The sequence below is a fragment of the Neofelis nebulosa genome, chromosome 14, assembly GCF_028018385.1.
Source record: "Neofelis nebulosa isolate mNeoNeb1 chromosome 14, mNeoNeb1.pri, whole genome shotgun sequence".
NCBI classification, from domain to species: domain Eukaryota; kingdom Metazoa; phylum Chordata; class Mammalia; order Carnivora; family Felidae; genus Neofelis; species Neofelis nebulosa.
The window spans coordinates 9,674,416-9,691,763 of record NC_080795.1 but is presented as its reverse complement, the minus strand read 5'-3'; the positions used below and the strand labels follow the sequence as shown (position 1 = coordinate 9,691,763).

The 17,348-nt window shown below is 48.5% G+C and overlaps 1 protein-coding gene across 5 annotated transcripts in view; it reads right to left on the bottom strand.

Annotated features, from left to right (window-relative positions):
- The window catches only part of FAM110B (family with sequence similarity 110 member B), a 144,601-nt gene extending 128,034 nt beyond the window's left edge, over positions 1-16,567 (bottom strand). For 4 of the 5 annotated variants that reach the window (XM_058699639.1, XM_058699633.1, XM_058699635.1 and 1 more), the window contains exon 1: positions 16,225-16,567. The gene's annotated coding sequence lies outside the window, so the exon portion shown is untranslated. Of the gene's footprint in view, positions 1-14,964; positions 15,213-16,224 lie in introns of those variants that run through there. The other variant, XM_058699637.1, reaches the window with a different exon arrangement.
- Positions 16,568-17,348: the final 781 nt, after the last annotated feature.

Sequence of the window (17,348 nt, the reverse complement as noted above, 5' to 3'; positions counted from 1 at the left end):
GAGAGAGAGAGAGAGAGAGAGAGAGAATCCCAAGCAGGCTCCATGCTGTCAGCACAGAGGCCAAAGCAGGGCTCAATTTCATGAGATCACGACCCAAGCCGAAATCAAGAGTCAGACGCTTAACTGACTGGGCCATCCAGGTGCCTTTTTTTTGTCATAAAAACATTTTTTTAAACCTAAGGAAGTTAGTACACTTTTGTGGCTCAAAGTTTTTATGTTAACGAAAACACCTCAGAATCACTACGTTTAAAAATATTTTATGAAAGCTGAATATGTTCCAGATTTCCATTAATTATTTTTATTTTAAAATAAAACACAGTTTTATCATAGTCTTGCTTCCAAGCGTCTAAAAATGTTGAATAAACGGTACTCTGAAAAGCAAATCATAACTCAACTGATAATTTTTCTTTTTCTTTTTCTTTTTTTTTTTAGAAAGAGAGAGAGCATGAATGGTAGAAGGGAGAGAGACAGAATCTCCAGCAGGTTCCATACCCAGCGCAAAGCCTGATGCGGGGCTTGATCTCACAACCCTGAGATCGTGATCAGAACCAAAATCAAGAGTCGGACGCTTAACGGACTGAGCCACCCAGGCAACCCCTCAACTGATATTTTAAATGTGAGTATCCACACAGACTAAAGATGAAAGCAGAATGGTTAGGGGAAAACATACATACGCACAGCTTATTAAGCAGAAGTGTTACATTAAAAATTATGAGCTTTGTTTCAGATTCTTGATGAGAAATGAAAGCCTGTGATAAGGCAGATCTTTGTCGGGAGAACGTCTGTAACTCTGCCCTCTGCGGCATTTTCCCACAAGACATCCACCTTCCATGAGCCTCCCTCCTTCCCTCCTGCTCAGGATCCTGCAAAGTTTACTGTGCCTGGGGGCTCTCAGGGTAGCACCATGCACCCCTAAAATGAGGATTTCACCCCGATCAGCAGTTCGGCATCCACAGGGAACCTGTTAGAAATGCAAACTCTCAGGTCCTCCCTGGACCTTGTTAATCAGAAACTCTGGGAGCCGACTGGCAATCTGTATTTAACCCTCTAGGTAAGTCTGCTGTTTTGGAGTCACTGGCCCGGATCCAGGGCTCCCACAGCCACCTGTGTGCATCACTGTCACCAGCAAACTCCGCAGTGCCCCCCAATTCCTACCCGAAGAAGGTAGCCCAGGACACTACAGAATCCCAGACGTTCTTACTGGGTCGACAGTGTGGATCACTGGATTAGGCAGTCTTGAAGGCCCTTTCGAGGAAGAGCTGTTTCGCCAAGTCAGCCCCAGTAGTTCCCGTTTTGCTTGGGCACTTGCCAAGCCAGAGAGATTGGAAGGCAAGAGAACTCTGCACCCGCGGCTGCCGGGATCTTGATGCACAGAAAATCCCTGATCCCAGGAGACACAAGCTCTAGTCTCGTTTCCAGCACGGTGACAGATGCCCCAAACTGAAGGCCAGCCGCTTTGCCCCTCTCCTACTCTGCTTACAAGCAGTTATCAGTTTACTTTGGTGTTAAAGAGAGATGTGACCTTATTTTCCAACACCGTGCCCCTGAGAGAGTGCCCTGAATAGATTCTGTTAAGTCTACCGTGGAGCAGATTCAGCTTGCGAGGCATCATGAAATAAACCCAAAATGAGAAGTCAAAAACATGCCGCTAGAAATGGCGACAGCCATGGGGGTTGTGGGTGAAGCTGGGAAGTCAGGATGAAAACAACCTGGGTCTCAGCGTAGGGGACAGAAAGCCCACTGCCCAGCTCCCTCCGAACCCCCACTTCCCCATCCCAACAACAGAAAGTCCACTTTATAAGGCAGCCCATTCTGATCTGGGGCAGCTATGACCTTCATTAAGTTGAAACCCGCCTCCATATCACTTTCCCCCCTGGGTCTTGGCTGGGCAACCGGCAGAGCACGCAGTCACTAATCCCTCCACCCCACAGAGGCTTTAGCCCACAGAGTATAGCCAACTACTGTGTACTGAGCCCAGAAATGTGCCGGGCTGGGCGTCTGGACAGGAGAGTAGCCCATCTCCATCCGACAAGATGTGCGGGTCGGGGGACGGCCATTGGGATATCCCAACCCTCCCCCCCCCCCCCCCATCCTCTTACACTGGCCTCGGCACTTGCTGTTATATTTCGTGTTTGATATACGTAGGTAAAGATTCTGGAACACCAGGCATTTGCCTTCATTTGCGGTACTGAAAGAAATCTTTAAGTAAAGCCCAGTCAGTCTCAGTTGCACCCTGTCTAATTCCAAAACAGCCTGTCTGGGTGGGAAGGTGCTCCAGGAAAACCCATCAGAGGGTCACCAACAATCCCTCTCAAGCCTGGGGGGGAAGCAGGGTTGGCAGAGGGGACATCCCAGGGGACGGTGAAATGCAGGAGCTCTGAGAACAGCTCCAGGCAGGGAGGCACCTGCCCGAGAAGGCAAATGTGGGAATGCTCACTCCACCTTGCCACCTCAGGGAAATGAGACACGCGACCCCGGGAAAGGGAAGAGCAGGCTGGGGGGGTGGGGTGGGGGTGGGCAGGGAGAACACCTCCTTCTGACCACTGAGTATATGCTCTATACCAGCTTTTCCACTCCCCAGTGACTTGAAGATACCACTGGTGCTACCTTTTGGCCCCAGTGTCCCTGTAGGCGGGACCATAGCAATACCGACACAGCAGTGTTGTTCTCAGAAGAAATGGGTAACCTCAGGTGACCGCCAGCAACCCCCCCCCCCCCCCTCCCGCTGCAAGGCACAGGATCCCAAGGGTATGCCTGCTTCACACTCCCGGTCACCACACCCTCCCAGAGAATGCCCTGCTCGTGGCCCAGAGACATCGCCAAACCCCCCTTTGAGATGTTCTACCCAAGAGGCAATTAAGTTGGAAGACATTTTCTGCCACAGGACTCCATAAAACTTGTAATTGGGGATGGGAAAAAAGAAATGACCTCTAAATATTTTTCACACCCACAAAAGATAAAGAATTAAACACCTGACCGCCCCAATGTAAATATTTAGTACGCAAGTTTCAACAAGGTCACATAGGTAACTCCTACCTTCCGAATACAAAGGATTTTCAACAGCCAACTTATAGACCAAAAATCACATTAAGAACTCCTCTGGTTTTACTGTGAACCCTGCCTTCTTTCACGAAAGATGTGAGATACCTTTAAGAAAAATTGTCATCAGAGGAAACCAGGTAGTTTAAGAACCTAGAGAAAATTAAAGCACAGAAACCGGTCAAGACAGAGAAACACTACGCATAGTTTCCTACTAAGCCGCTATAGGTGAGCTTAAATTTTGCTTCAAGTTTATTGTTTCTGATCAAATTATTTGCCTCACGTGTTTCTGACACATTTTCAAGTGTGTAAAGTGTAGAACACCCCAGCTGGTAACAGTGCAAGAGGTACTTACTGACGCGTCCACCAAAATACAGAGGGAGATGTCATGGCCACCTCTGGAATAGTCTTCAACCCAAACAGAGGGCAGGAGGGACGAGAGGGCCACGCTGTCAGGAAGATGATTCTAAAAGGATCCAAGATAACTCCTGGCCACCCAAATGCTGCCTAGCGCCACCTACATGGAAGGTCAAAGTTGACAAAACCAAAGCAGTGGAGGGGCTCCGTAAACCCGTGAAAGAATCTTCCCCAACAAATAAGCCTCTTGGATTGTTAAGAGCTCAGTCGGTTCATAATTTTCAACGGAAGTCCCAAAAGCCCGGCCAGAAGGCAGATTACGCGCTTCTGTCCCTAGGGAGCAAAGCCAGAATGCTCTTTGAGAAGTAACAGTTTTGAAAGACCCACTCTAGTACATGGGCCCGGTGAACCCGGATGTCTACTTGAAATTTGCTAAGAGGGTAGATCTTAAATGTTCTTGCCACACACACGTGCGCGTACGAACACACACACACACACACACACACACACACACACAAGGTAACTCCGTGAGGTAGTGGATGTGTTACTTAGCTTAACTGTGGCCACCATTTCATAATGCATACATACGCCAAAACTTCACGCTGTATATCCTATGTATGATTTTTCTTTGTCAACGGTAATTCAGTAAAGCTGGAAGAATATAAATAAAACCAATTAGGGAAAAAAACCCTCTCATAAATGAAGGTGCCATACATGTTAGATATGAGGCATTAAGGATAACGATTTTAGTTTCAGACCAATTAATACTACGCCATTCTCTGGGGCCGCAGAGGTGAGGTGCCTACACACACACGCCTCTACCGATGTGTTACCAGCGAGTGTGCGACTTTACTGGAGGTTTTCTTTCTCGCCAGAGGAAATTTTGAGGTTAGGGACGATGTATTATTAATTTTTATTCTCAGCACCCAACGGAGCGCCGTGAGCACATATAAACTCAATAAATGTGTTCGCTGAATGGGATCCAGACCATTCGGCAGAACGTGGCTGGTGTGGCATGCCTCCTTTCAGACCTGGTCAAACTTGACCTCTTCACAGATGACCTTCGTTTCTGTTCCCTCGTGTCACCCAAATGGAACAGGCTCTACGGGAAGCCTGAGAGCCTCCCCACCTGTTCCTGACACCACAATCAACACAAGATATTCTGAGAACCGAGTTCAACCAGCTACAGACACAGCCACGCAATCAACCACAATTCTATGGGCTCCACGTTGCTCTCGAGCTGATCAGCGGAGATGTTTCAAATGTTTTTACAGAAAGCCAGATAGAAATCGACAGAATCATTCCGATCTTCTAGGCTAGTAACCTTATGAAAAAAAAAATGAGGTTAGCTTGGCATGATTTGTTCTTCGTGAAACGATTCTTGCTTTCAGTTATGACTATTCCTTTCCCTGCAAGTACACAACCATCTACTTAACACTATGTTTTAGAACACTGCCAAGGATAGGGAGTAAAATAATTGAACTGTAGAGTCTAGAACGGCATCCTCCCATGGAAATATAAGGCAAGCCACAGATGTGAGCCATATATGTCATTTCAAATCCTCTTGGTAGGCATGTTAAAAATTAAAAAGAAGAAGATGAAATGAATTTTGACAGCATATTTTATTCAACTCAATCAATCCAAAATATCATTTTCACTTGTAATATGAAAAATATTAATGAGCGATTTTGCATTCTGTTTTCAAACGAAATCTGCAAAATCTGACATATCACACCTGCAGGATATCTGAAGTCATGTTAGCCACACAGCCAGTGCTCAGGAGTCATGGGTGGCCACCATATTGGACAGTGTGGGTCTGGAATCTCTTGTCACTTTCTGAAAAACCAGGGCATTTATCTCGATTCTGGCACCTCTCGTCTTCTCCGTGATCTCTCGGGATTATTACCGAGAGTAATGCCTTGATTTCAGCCGCCAACTCCTTCGGCATCTGAGAAATCATTCACCTCAATCTTGAGACGCAAAACCACTCAGGTAGCTTAAGGCTGAAGCAGATATTCACAAGAATAAGTCATGAGGCAGAGATCTACCTTTATGCCCTTGCATTCAAGTTATTTAAACATCATAAAAAACATGATTGTTTCTTCTGCCCTTTTTCATTCAGACCATAGGTGGTCAGGGAAAATAATTAAAGAGGAGACATGACAGAAGCCTTTTTGGGTGGCCAGGATTGCATGAAGCAGAGCGGAGGGGAAGGGGCGCCGGAGGCAAAAGAAACAGCAGGTGCAATGCAGAGAGATGCCAGAGGCACACGGGAGCCACACTGGGAAGAACAGGAATGGCACGTTAATAAGACTTTGCTTTGAGCATGCGGTCCGGGCTTGGAGCAGGTGAACAAGGTGACAGACGGATACCTCGGCTAATTTTGGAGGCGGTACAAGAGAGGCAGGAAAGGGAAGAAGGTTCAGGGCAGGGCCATGAAACAGAAAGGAGAAGACGGCCAAGGAATGGACTAAGGTGGAAGATGCACCGAGAATGCAGACAGGCAGGGGGCTCGGTCAGTTAAGCATCCTACTCTCTGACCCGGCTCAGGTCATGATCTCAAGGTCATGGGATGAGCCCATGCTGACAGTGTGGAGACTGCTTGGGATTCTCTCTCTCCCTCTCTCTCTCTGCCCCTCCCCCACTTGCTCATGCTCTCTTTCTCCTTCTCTCAAAATAAATACACTTAAAAAAAAAAAGAATGCCGAGACGGGCAAGCAGGAGAGATATTTCAGACTCAGGGACAGAGAGGATGTCAAAGGGGACCAGGGTCCTAACTTCAGTATTAAGATGCTACGCATGAGCTGGCAAGAACCATCCATCTGAAGGCCCCTCTCCCTCACGGGGCACATTCCTGATGTCAGCGTCAGCTCAGATGCAGGGGAAAGAATTCACCCCTTTCCGAAGACAAGCTTTTCATGATTCCTACGTTGTCATTTCATTAGACCACAAAGCATCGACTAATCGATTGAAAATCTATGAGCACAGACAAAAGTTGTCTTGCTTGCGAGTATGTTTGCTATGTCAGGTTTGAGGAATTTACCCTTTTATTGGGAGAGGGGAGTTTCTTACAGGAGTTTTGCTTCTTTACTTATCAAAATGCAAGGGGAAAAAATGCCTGCTGACATCATATTCCCTTTATATGACTTTCTGTTCCAAGACCGGATAGAGGGGCTGAAAAGTGATGGAAAAAAGAAAATGTGATGAAGCTAAAATAAAAATAAAAATAAAATAAAATAAAATAAAAAGATGAACGTTTGCTAAGCTTTCTTTTTCTCCTAAAATAAAAAGATGAACCTTTGCTTCATTGATGGTGCGTCCCCCATGTCACGTAGGCATCGCTGGGGTACACGGGACGCCATTTGCAAAGCACACGGACAATTTCAGCACGGGCACCCAGACACTTCAGAGGACGGACAAGGTCAAAAGCAGCACTGAGGTCACTTCCATTCTCCTGCAACAGGCAGTGGCCTGGCATGAGGACTAAAGAAGTGTACCCATCAGCCTGACTGGGCCACCAGGTGCCCAGATACTTGGTTATGCAAGAGTGTGCTTGGAAGGATGTTCCTGGGTGAGATTAACACTTGAACCTGTCCACTGAGTGAAGCGGACTGCCCTCCCCGCCCCACCCCCCCGACTCGGGTGGGCCTCATCTAGTCTGTGGAAGGCTTGAATACCACAAAAGGGGAGAAGGGACAATCTGATCGCTGCCAGACTCTGTGAGCTGAGACATCGTCTTGCCCTCCTCTCACACTGGAACTTACACCATGGGCTCCCCTGGGTCTCCAGGCTCCAGGTGACAGATCTGGGACTTCCCAGCCTCCATACTCGCACGAGCCACTTCCTTATAATAAATCTCCCTTAAAAAGAGACGGAGATAGGGATAGAGGCAGAGACAGCAACCTATCGATTCTGTTTCTCAGGAGGATCCTGACTAACACAAGGTCTGTATGAATCTGGTAAAATACAAGGTCCAAATTAAAATGAAGATATTCAAGTATTTCGGACACCAAATGTATAAACACGTCTCATCACGTCTTGGTGTCCTGACCTTACAAGGTCTCGGTGATGCCGTCTCTCGATCGCTAACTCGCGGTATACCTAAATACCTTTTGGGAAAGGTCCGAAGGGCAGAGAGAGCTTTTCAACAGCTGAATGCCTCGCGTTCAATGCCTCACATGAACTCCTATCGCTTCTGTGGAATATTCACGTAAAACCAATTTCCAAACAACACAGGTTGATACGTACTTCAACTTACCACGAGATGCAGATGGGTATGGTTGGAAAACTCTTCCCCCTACAAGAGCTATACATTTCAATCCGCTAACAGAGGAGTCAGATAGAATAAAATCTCCACGAAACTAAATAACTGAGCTGCTAGACAGCTAGCTGATCCCTTCAAAGATGGTGGCCACGCTGACCAAAGCACTACGAGACGGTTTACGTGGTCACACACCCGATCCGTGCTGCAGGTTGGACCGAAGCCCGCAAAAGCGAGGAATCGCACCCAGGAGCGGCCATATTCAGAACCGACACAAAGATCTCTCTTCTCCTCTCATGGTCACTACACAAGAACAAAATTTATTGGGAAGAATAACATCTGATTCTGAAAAATCACAACATTCCAATGAATGAGCACTGGAATGAGCACGGGCCAGGGGACAGATTAAAAGGATTTTTTAAATCCCCAACTCACAGTCGAGAGGACAATGAGCTTTCCCATTTCACCTTGTTCTGACCGCGTAGTCAAGACACAGAAGCGTTGTCAGGATTCACCGGTATTTCTCAGCACGTCTGAGTTCCTAGTTTCCAACGGTCTGTTTCTGACCCACTGTGGAAGCGCTGACCCCCTGGTAGCCAGGGAAGAAAGAGCTTGTACGTGTATGTGAATAAACATGCACACACGTCCACGACTGTGGAGTGTCTGCACTGAGATTTGAAAATAAGTCCTTTGATATTAGTCACTAAACTCCACCCAAAGACTGCAATCAACAAGCAAGTACCGTGAAAGATTAAAAGCCTGGAAAAGAATATACAAATAATTCCCTTTTGCAAAATACACACAACATGAAAATGCCCCAACCAAAGTCATGGTAATGAGATGGGGCATCACAAGTAACTGAATATAACTCAGAAGCAGGGGAGATAGCCCACAGTCCACACAGCTGACCGGGCAGGTCTATGAGGCTGACGGCTGTGGCCACAACGTCAGGGCCGGCTTCTGGAATGGCCAGCACAGTTTCCCAAGCACTGGTTGCGTTTTTACGGCGGGTGCATTTCTCTATCGTGTCTGCTCTTGTGGTTTTTACAGAGGGACTAGGTGCCTGAAAGCTGGCATCTCAGACTTTAGGGCCTTCGAGGTCCCACAGGCAAGGACCTCCTCACCTCGCACCCCGGTCGGAAAGCCTGCCAGGTGCTTGGCACAGTTTCCGGCCACGTGGATTCAGCAGCTTCCGTGACAGCATCCCTCTCACCCTGGAAACTGTATTTTCAATATGTAAACAAATCCCACAATTTCAGCGAGGCATGAGGGCTGTGCAGAAAATGCGTCAGGACGATGGGAAAGAGGGAAAGAAGGGTGGTCGGAGAAGGGGCGACCTCAGCTTCAGCGGTCAGGGTGAGTCTCTGAAAACGTGACTCTCGTCCTGTGACCCGTGTGATGAGAACATACAAGAGCGATGGACGGGGGCGCCTGGGTGGCTCACTCGGTTCGGCGTCTGACTCTTGATTTTGGCTCAGGTCAAGATCTCGATGGTTCATGAGTCTGACACCTGCCCCCTCCCGCCCTGGCTCTGCACTGATGGAGTGAAGCCTGCTTGGGATTCTCTCTCTCTCTCTCTCTCTCTTTCTCCCCCCTGCCCCACGTTCTCTTTCTCTCTCTCAAATAAATAAATAAACATTTAAAAAAGAGACAGATGGAAAAAGGCACGAAATCTACGAGACAGTAACACGTAACAGCAACTCATCTCTGTGGAGCACCAGGCATTGGGCAGCATCATCTCACTTAACCCTCACGGCAATCCAATGCTATACGTCATCCCCGTTTTACAGATCAGGAAACTGAGGTTCCAGAAGCCTCCACAACTCGCTCAAGTTCACACAGAGCCGATCTCCGCACCCAGAAAAACTCAACTATAAAACCTCTTCTCCCTGCTGGCTCACAGCTAAGTGTTTGGCCTGGAATCCGCATGGCCCTGACCGAGCCCTCACCCTGCCCTCACCCTGCCTTGCTCCCAGCGTAACAGAAATAAAGCTTGTAATTCCCAAGGGCTCTGCCACCCCGTTCTGAATGTGCACACAGCGTCTGCGACTCCCCTTGAATCTGACGCATCCGGGCCGTCCCAATTTCCTTTATCTCTGACACTAACAGTCTGTTGTGCATCTGGGGGCAAAAGAATCTGTGAATGCCTTCTCTACACGTTTTTAAAGTATCAGAAAGACTGCTTCCACCGGATGCAATTGTCTAGCTTCCAATCCTGAGGTAGGGGATTCCACTATATATGGCCCCCCCCCACCCGCCCAGGTCCTTCCAAATAACAGGATTCGGTTTGTATCACTGATAGGCAAATAGAAATAAAACAGAAAGCAGCAAGGCCCTCTCAGCGTGAGCTCCAGAATGTACCCTATTTCACCGATTCTAAGACACATCTGTTTTCCCATTTTAATACCTGAAATGAGGATTCATATCACAGTGGGTGGTGCATCACAGTTTAACTGGTAGTATGTTTTCTCTTCTCAGCATGCCATACGATAACGATGCATCTTAAGATCAACAGTGGGTTAGGTTAGGAGACATTCAAAATGGTGCCAATATCAGGTTCCCCACCCCTCATCTCCTTTCTTTCCTTCCAGCCCAACTGGCTGGTCACCACAACAGCTTTCTCATTGACTCCCCATTTCCGCTCTTTCCCGACAGTCCATTCTCCAAAAGGTGGGCCACATGAGCTGCCGGAGCCCGGTCCTCCTTGCGTCCCACCCTCCAGCAGCACCCACGACTTTAGAATAAACAGAAACTCTCCCCTCCATGGCCTTCAAGGCCCTGCTGACCTGGTCCCTCTGCTGCAAGTTCCCGTTCTTCACAAATGCAGGTTCTGTCTGCCTCAGGGCCTTTGCACAAGCCACCCTCTCTACCCAGGGACCTTCCAGAGGTTGCCCCCCCCCCCCCTTTTTTTCACTTAAGGCTCAGCTCAAACATCCTTCTTGGAGCCCTCCCAGACCACCCAGCCCAGTTCAGATGGTCACTGTCATTCCTGACTGAATTTACTACTGCTTTAAACTAGCTTTTCATTTGTTTGTTTATCTTATTATGTTTTGCTTCCACTTATGCCATAAAGCCTAAAAGAGGTAGGAACCTTGTCTTCCTTGGACACTGCTTATCCCCAGTTCCCAGGCAGCTGCACAAAGGATCCTCTATAAATACCCATTTAACATAATAACCATAATAGAAGACATTACTAAGCTACATTTATGTGTATAGTTACATTTTATTTTTTTTAAGTTTATTTATTTATTTTGAGGGAGGGGGCAGAGAGAGGATCCCAGGCAAGATCCCCACTGTCAGCACAGAGCCCAATGCAGGGCTCCAATTCACAAACTGTGAGATTATGACCTAAGCCGAAATCAAGAGTGGGACACTTAACTGACTAAGCCACCCAGGCGCCCCTCATAGTTACTTCCTTTTCATTAAGTTCCAGCCAATGGGACAAAAAAAAAAAAAAATGCTGACAATGATCATTTTGAAGTGTATCTGTGATTCTTCCCGAAAAGTCAAAAAAAAAAAAAAAAAAAAAAAAGAGAGAGAGCGAGAGAAAGAACAAAGAAAGAAATAAACTTCCAGTGGGGCTTATGAGGAGCACATGCTTTGCCTTCCCAGATAACCACTCAGAAATTTCCCATATGTTTCTAAATTGTATCTTTAAAAGCTTTATCTAGACTGGATAATTTCTTTTTTTTTTTTTTTTTTTTTTAAATTTTTTTTTTTCAACGTTTTTTATTTATTTTTGGGACAGAGAGAGACAGAGCATGAACGGGGGAGGGGCAGAGAGAGAGAGGGAGACACAGAATCGGAAACGGGCTCCAGGCTCCGAGCTGTCGGCCCAGAGCCCGACGCGGGGCTCGAACTCACGGACCGCGAGATCGTGACCTGGCTGAAGTCGGACGCTTCACCGACTGCGCCACCCAGGCACCCATAGACTGGATAATTTCAAAACCCGTTGATTTTGCTCGGATGTATATATAAAACATACCACAGAGTTCTTATAATTCTTCTAGAAAACCTGTCGGCCAAGTGACATACTGTTTCCTTTTGCTCAGTATTCACCTTTGAACTTCCCTCTAAAGTGTTTACAATTTTAAACCCCAGCTTTAGCTCCACTTCCAGTTTAAAACCGTGTAAATCATCCACATGGTCACTATTTTTATCACTAACATACACTGGAAAGAGGAAGCAATTTGTTTCATCTACTAACTACTAAAGTTTCCAAAGCAAAACAAAACGAAGAAATGAGTCTTATGTCTTTGAATGCTGTGGTCTTCTGTAATTCTCTTTATGAGACTCAATGCTAAAAACGTAAACATTACGTTCGTCCTTTCTCACAGGAAGGAGGAAATCTAACGTGTCAGAAAAGGAAGATACACGACGTAAGGTCATTCATGTTGCGTTACAAGAGATCATCTAGAAACACACCCAGGCTTAAAACCAGGAGGGAAATGTATTCTGCAGAAATTCTGAAGCTTTGCCCATACCTTAATTATCTGCAGTTACTGCGTGGATGATGACACACACAAACAAAGAAAAATTGTATTTCTTACCACTTTCTCCCCAATCTTCCGGGCCGGACGATCCTGTAACGTATCCATCCAAACCTCAGAATCAATGCTACCTTTAGTTTCTTTGGTAAACATTTTGGGCAGAATTTGTGTTCTCTTCTGAACAATTCCCCCAGACGACTTCTTTGCATTTCTATAACAATGTCAATCTTAGTGGCTGCGAGAAACACGAAATTAGGCTCTGGCTAAAATGTCAGGTTGAAAAAAATGAGCCCACCGAAACAAGTGTTCATCCAACGTTTCATTCATCACCATAACGTATTTGATTATTTGATGTTTTTAAGTGATCAAAATGAAAAACAGGTCCTTTAACCCAAGGGAAAGAAAGTCAGTGGGGGTTCAAGGAGGCTAAGACTTTCACCAGATCCCCTGAGCCAGAAAGCCAGAAACAGTCCTAACACTACCTTCACCCTCTAGGCCACGTGCACCCGCCTTTACATAGTTCAAGAAAGTCAAACCTGCCGTCCTTCTCCTCAACCCTCTTAAAATAAGGAGGCTTTAATAAAGTATTGCAAAATCTTAAGAGGCGGCCTCTAAACACTAAAATTAGCTTAAGGTCTCCTGCCTCGTACCCCTTAATGACTAAGCACTGCTCAAGAACTTCAAAGCATGTCACTTGGTTATGAAGAAGAGATCTGTTGGTATCAGACCCAAAAAGAATGTAGGGGAGCACCTCCAAGACAGAGGTTATCCCCCTCGGTGTGGTGGAAAGATTCAGGGGCTCCGGGGCACACACGGCCCAGGGGTAAAACCACTGCGATTCACCCAGTCACTTTGCGTCACCAGCAGAAAGGAGATAACAACTATCCTGCCTTGGAAGAAAGAGAACATGCTGTCAACTGCCCAGAACGAGGCCAGTCCCCGAGCCGGCCCACAGAGACAACTCAGATTACAGTCCAGAAAGCCTTCTTCTTCTGAGTCCTCTTATTCACTTGCTACCCTTGGTGCTGTACTAAATAGAATGGATATATTTTTTCTCGGATGAGTCATGGCTTTGCAGAGCTTCAGATCCTTCGTCCTGCATATCAATTCTCATTGCATCATACCGGGAGTCAGAAAACTGGTAGAAACGAGAATAAACGAGAAGTTGTTCTCTCTCTATTTTTTTTAATGTTTGTTTATTCATTTTTGAGAGAGAGAGAGAGAGATAGGGAGGGGCAGAGACAGAGAGAGAAGGAGGCAGAATCCCAGGCAGGCTCTGCACCATCAGCACTGAGCCCGGTGCGGAGCTTGAACTCATGAACCGTGGGATCGTGACCTGAGCCAAAAGCAAGAATCGGATGCTTAACCGACTGAGCCACCCAGGCGCCCTGAGAAGCTGTTTTCTTAAATCAAGTCATGACGTAACTGGGTTTCTTATCATTTGTTTCTCTCTCTTAAAAGTTAAGTATTGAAAAAAGGTCCAGGTTATAGGGTGTCAGGGTGGTCAGAGGGTTAAGGCGTGAGACTCCTGATTTCAGCTCAGGTCATGATCTCACAGTCGTGAGATGGAACCCCTTGTCAGGGAGCTTGCTTGAGATTTTCTCCCCCTCTCTCTCTCTGCCCCTCCCCTGCTCTAAAATTAAAAATTAACAAACATTTTTTTTAAGTCCAGGTTACTTGGAGATCCTCTGGGCTCAGAACAATCAACCTTATCCTATCACGGAAAAAAATGAGAGTAAAGAGTACGGTCGATCAAATAAGATTTTTACAAGCACCGTTCGTCATAACACCTGGAATACCGTGGCTTTTCAGAGAGAAAAATGTGGCCAAGTAAACAGTCTAAAAAAGTTGGACATACAAAGGACAGACTTTTTACAGAGTTTATTCCTAAGGAGGCTGTTAGACAGGATCGGTGTGGCGGGAGTATATTTTGGGGAGAGGGCAAACAATGGGATTACTAAATTAATCCGTCCCATTCTCCTGGACCACAAATGTGCCTCGTCTATACCAGCATTATCCACAGCTCCACCTACCTGCCACACTGTGTCTACAGCAGCAATGGTATGGCAGGGCCCCAAGAGTTAATGCCATGCCTTTGCTTAGCTAAGTAAACTGTTTGGGAAAGAGAGAGATATCATTTCAAAGTTAAAAGGGCTGGGGGCAGGGGGAGAAAACCTCACAATGAATGTACACTTCCGACAATCTTTTAAAATATCTAGGTAGCAAACGTAATCGTTTGGGTACAGACACTCGGCAAGTAAGTCGTTTTAATTTTTCTTATGTTAGCTAATTAGGCTGCTCTAGAGATTTAAAGTACAAGTAAGAATTACAGGATCTGGTTGATGTATATACGGGGCACACATTTGTATTTTATTCCCTTTTGACCCAGCGGGAGTTACCTAACCGTTGTGCCAATATGCTTCTTTCAAGTACAAATGGAAGTATTATTGTCAACCTAGAGAATGAGGGGGTTCAGAATGGGGTCCAGACTGGGTTTCTCCCAATGGCCAGGCTTCTCCTCAATTAGGCCCTTAAGGATAATTAAGTCTCCTTATTATGAAATGTACCTGGATAGGACTGTTCAGGACTATGTGCTGGCCCGTACAGATCTCCTTATTGTGCAGAAGAAAACACGCAACAGATCGTCAGTCATAACAAAACAACAACCCAATCTCAATTCTGATCTAAAATTAAACCACATACTTAAAATAGACCATGACTTAGAAATTCTTCCACTTTAAAAACAAAAACAACTGTACAGAAAAACACAGGGACTGATAACAAAAATTGAAAAAAGAAAAGTAGGGTGCTACTCACCTAGCACTGGGTTTCGGGCACTGCTCAAAGCGCTTTACCGATGATCAGGTTGACAAAGCACGGCCACCTCCCTGTTCAATTAGTGACTTTACTGTTGTAAGATCCATACTAGCACCAGAAATATCGTAGGATAAATCAGTGGGGATGTTACGGACAAAGAATTCTGGCTTATCATCACCTCGCCCTTAGGTTAAAATAATTATGCTTATTAATAAATAACTCATCTGAATGACCAGGGGTTGTGATGTCACAAAATATATACAAGTTAGTACAGGTATTTTCCATAGAATGACTCTAAGTGTGAATTGGGGCGGGGGGGGGGGGGGGGGAACCCAGTTTGCCCCGATCTCAGGCAGCGAAGAAAGCCCGTCCATTTCTGCGGCTCACGAAACGAGTCACAACTTGAAAGGGTTAAGAAGCCGGGCACCAGGTGTTTTCCTTCCACTTTCCCCGAGTAACTGAAGCACACGGCAAAGTCACCCCTGCCACCCTCCCCGCAAGCCTGCGCAGAGGCACCACTGTCACTGCCATTTCCACCACGCTGCTCCTGCTCCGACAACAATCGGCGGGCACCAGGCTGGGCAGCGGGCACCGGCGCCTCCCCACAGCCTGCAACGCGCGGTGCTGCGAAGTTATGAGCTCCGCTGGGTGACGGGGGCACGAGTGAGCCAAGGATACTTTCATCCCCTCTCGAATCTGTGTGCTTTCAAAGAAAGTGGAGACGAGGGAGGCACGGGCGGAGCCGGAGGGGGGCAACCAAATACAAACTTTCAGAGCCTCTGAATCTGCATTTCTTGCCAGAATTGCCCAGCCGGCGATCAGGAGATCCAGACACACCCCCCCGCCCCCCCCACCCCCCACCCCAACAAGTATTCAGCCCCGGAGGCTGCAGACCCCGCGAGGAGACGCGGTCCCTCGCCTGCCCGCTCCTCCAGCAGCAGGCAGCAGGCGCGCTCGGGGGAGCCCGCCGGTCGCGCCCCGCAAGCCCGCCCGGCTCCGCAGCGCCCCTGCCCGGCCTCCCCGCCCAGCCCGGACGCGCAGCCGGGCGCCTCCCCCCCTTCGCGGCCCACACCGCCGGCCGGGGTCCGTCCGGGCCAGCGCGGCTGCGGGACCGGGCCGGACGGACAGCCAGGCGCGGCGCGGAGGCTCGGGGGCGGACCCGGCTGCGTTCCGGCCGCGCGCGCCTCCCGCATTGTCCGCAGCCGGGGCGCCGCGCGGCCCCCCGCCCCGACCCCCAGCCCCTGCCCGGCCCGGCCTTACCTCCTCGGCCGCGCTCCCCGGCCCCGGGCGGTGCGGTCCGCGGCCGGGCGCCAAGCTCCCGGGGACGACGGGTAGGAAGGTCGGGCCCGCCACACGCGGGGTCCGGGCCGCCGGCGCCGCCGGAGGGCCGAGCGCGGGCCGCGGGGGCCGCCGAGTCCTCGCGCCGCCTCCGCGGGGCCACGGATACGGAGCTGCCCGCGCGAGCCGAGGCGGCCCGGGACGCAAGGCCGTGGAGGGCCCGGCCGGCGGCGGCCGCGATGGTTCGGTCTGCACCGAGTGGGAGGGCTCAGGCGGGCTTCGCGGAGCGCGAGGGAGGGAACTTGGAGCGAGTTGCCGCGGCCCAGAGCGCGTGTCCCTGCGGAGTGTGCACGCCCCTAAAGAGCGCCTCGCCCCGCCCCCGCCCCGCCCCTCCCCTCCTCACCCCCTCCCCGTTCCCGCCCCCTCCCGCACCCCCACTTCCAGCCCTGCCCCCTCCCCCACTCCCTCCTTGGCCCCACCTCCAAACCCCTTCCACACCCCTACCGACGCTCCCACCCCGTGGGGGGGTGGGGAGGGGGGGAAGAAGCCACAGGGTCTCCGCTGCCTCCGGGAAGCCCCACATCAGACCAAGGCGCGGGGGTGGGGGTGGGGGGGGGGGACCCTGGAGTCCCATTTGTGAATGCGGTAACCACACCTGGTAGTCAACCCATCCAGACGATCTCGGTGCCTGACATTTTCCGTGGGCTCACTTGCATACACTCTGGGGAGCCTGCTGTGAGCATTTGCAGACTTAATTTCTCAAGGCATTTTTTTTCAGACTCCAAAAAATGTTTGGAGAAAACAGTAAAGAATATTTTAAAAATCGCAAGCACGATGTACTGCCCCTAGAGTGCAGGCCGGCTGATGTTTCCAAATTAACTCAGTGTTTCAGGGTGTATGATGATTCATGTTCATGGTTTGTAAATGCTTTTTCTTTCGATGCGCTTAATCACTTGGTTGGGTTTTCTGAGGGTTTTGTTGTTTTAGGAATACCGAGCACATTCCAGTTTAGTGTTTACTATTGGGAACTCTAGTAGAAGAAATCCCTACTTATCGAAACGACTGAATGAGATACGAACTCACAACATAATTACTTCTCTAGAATA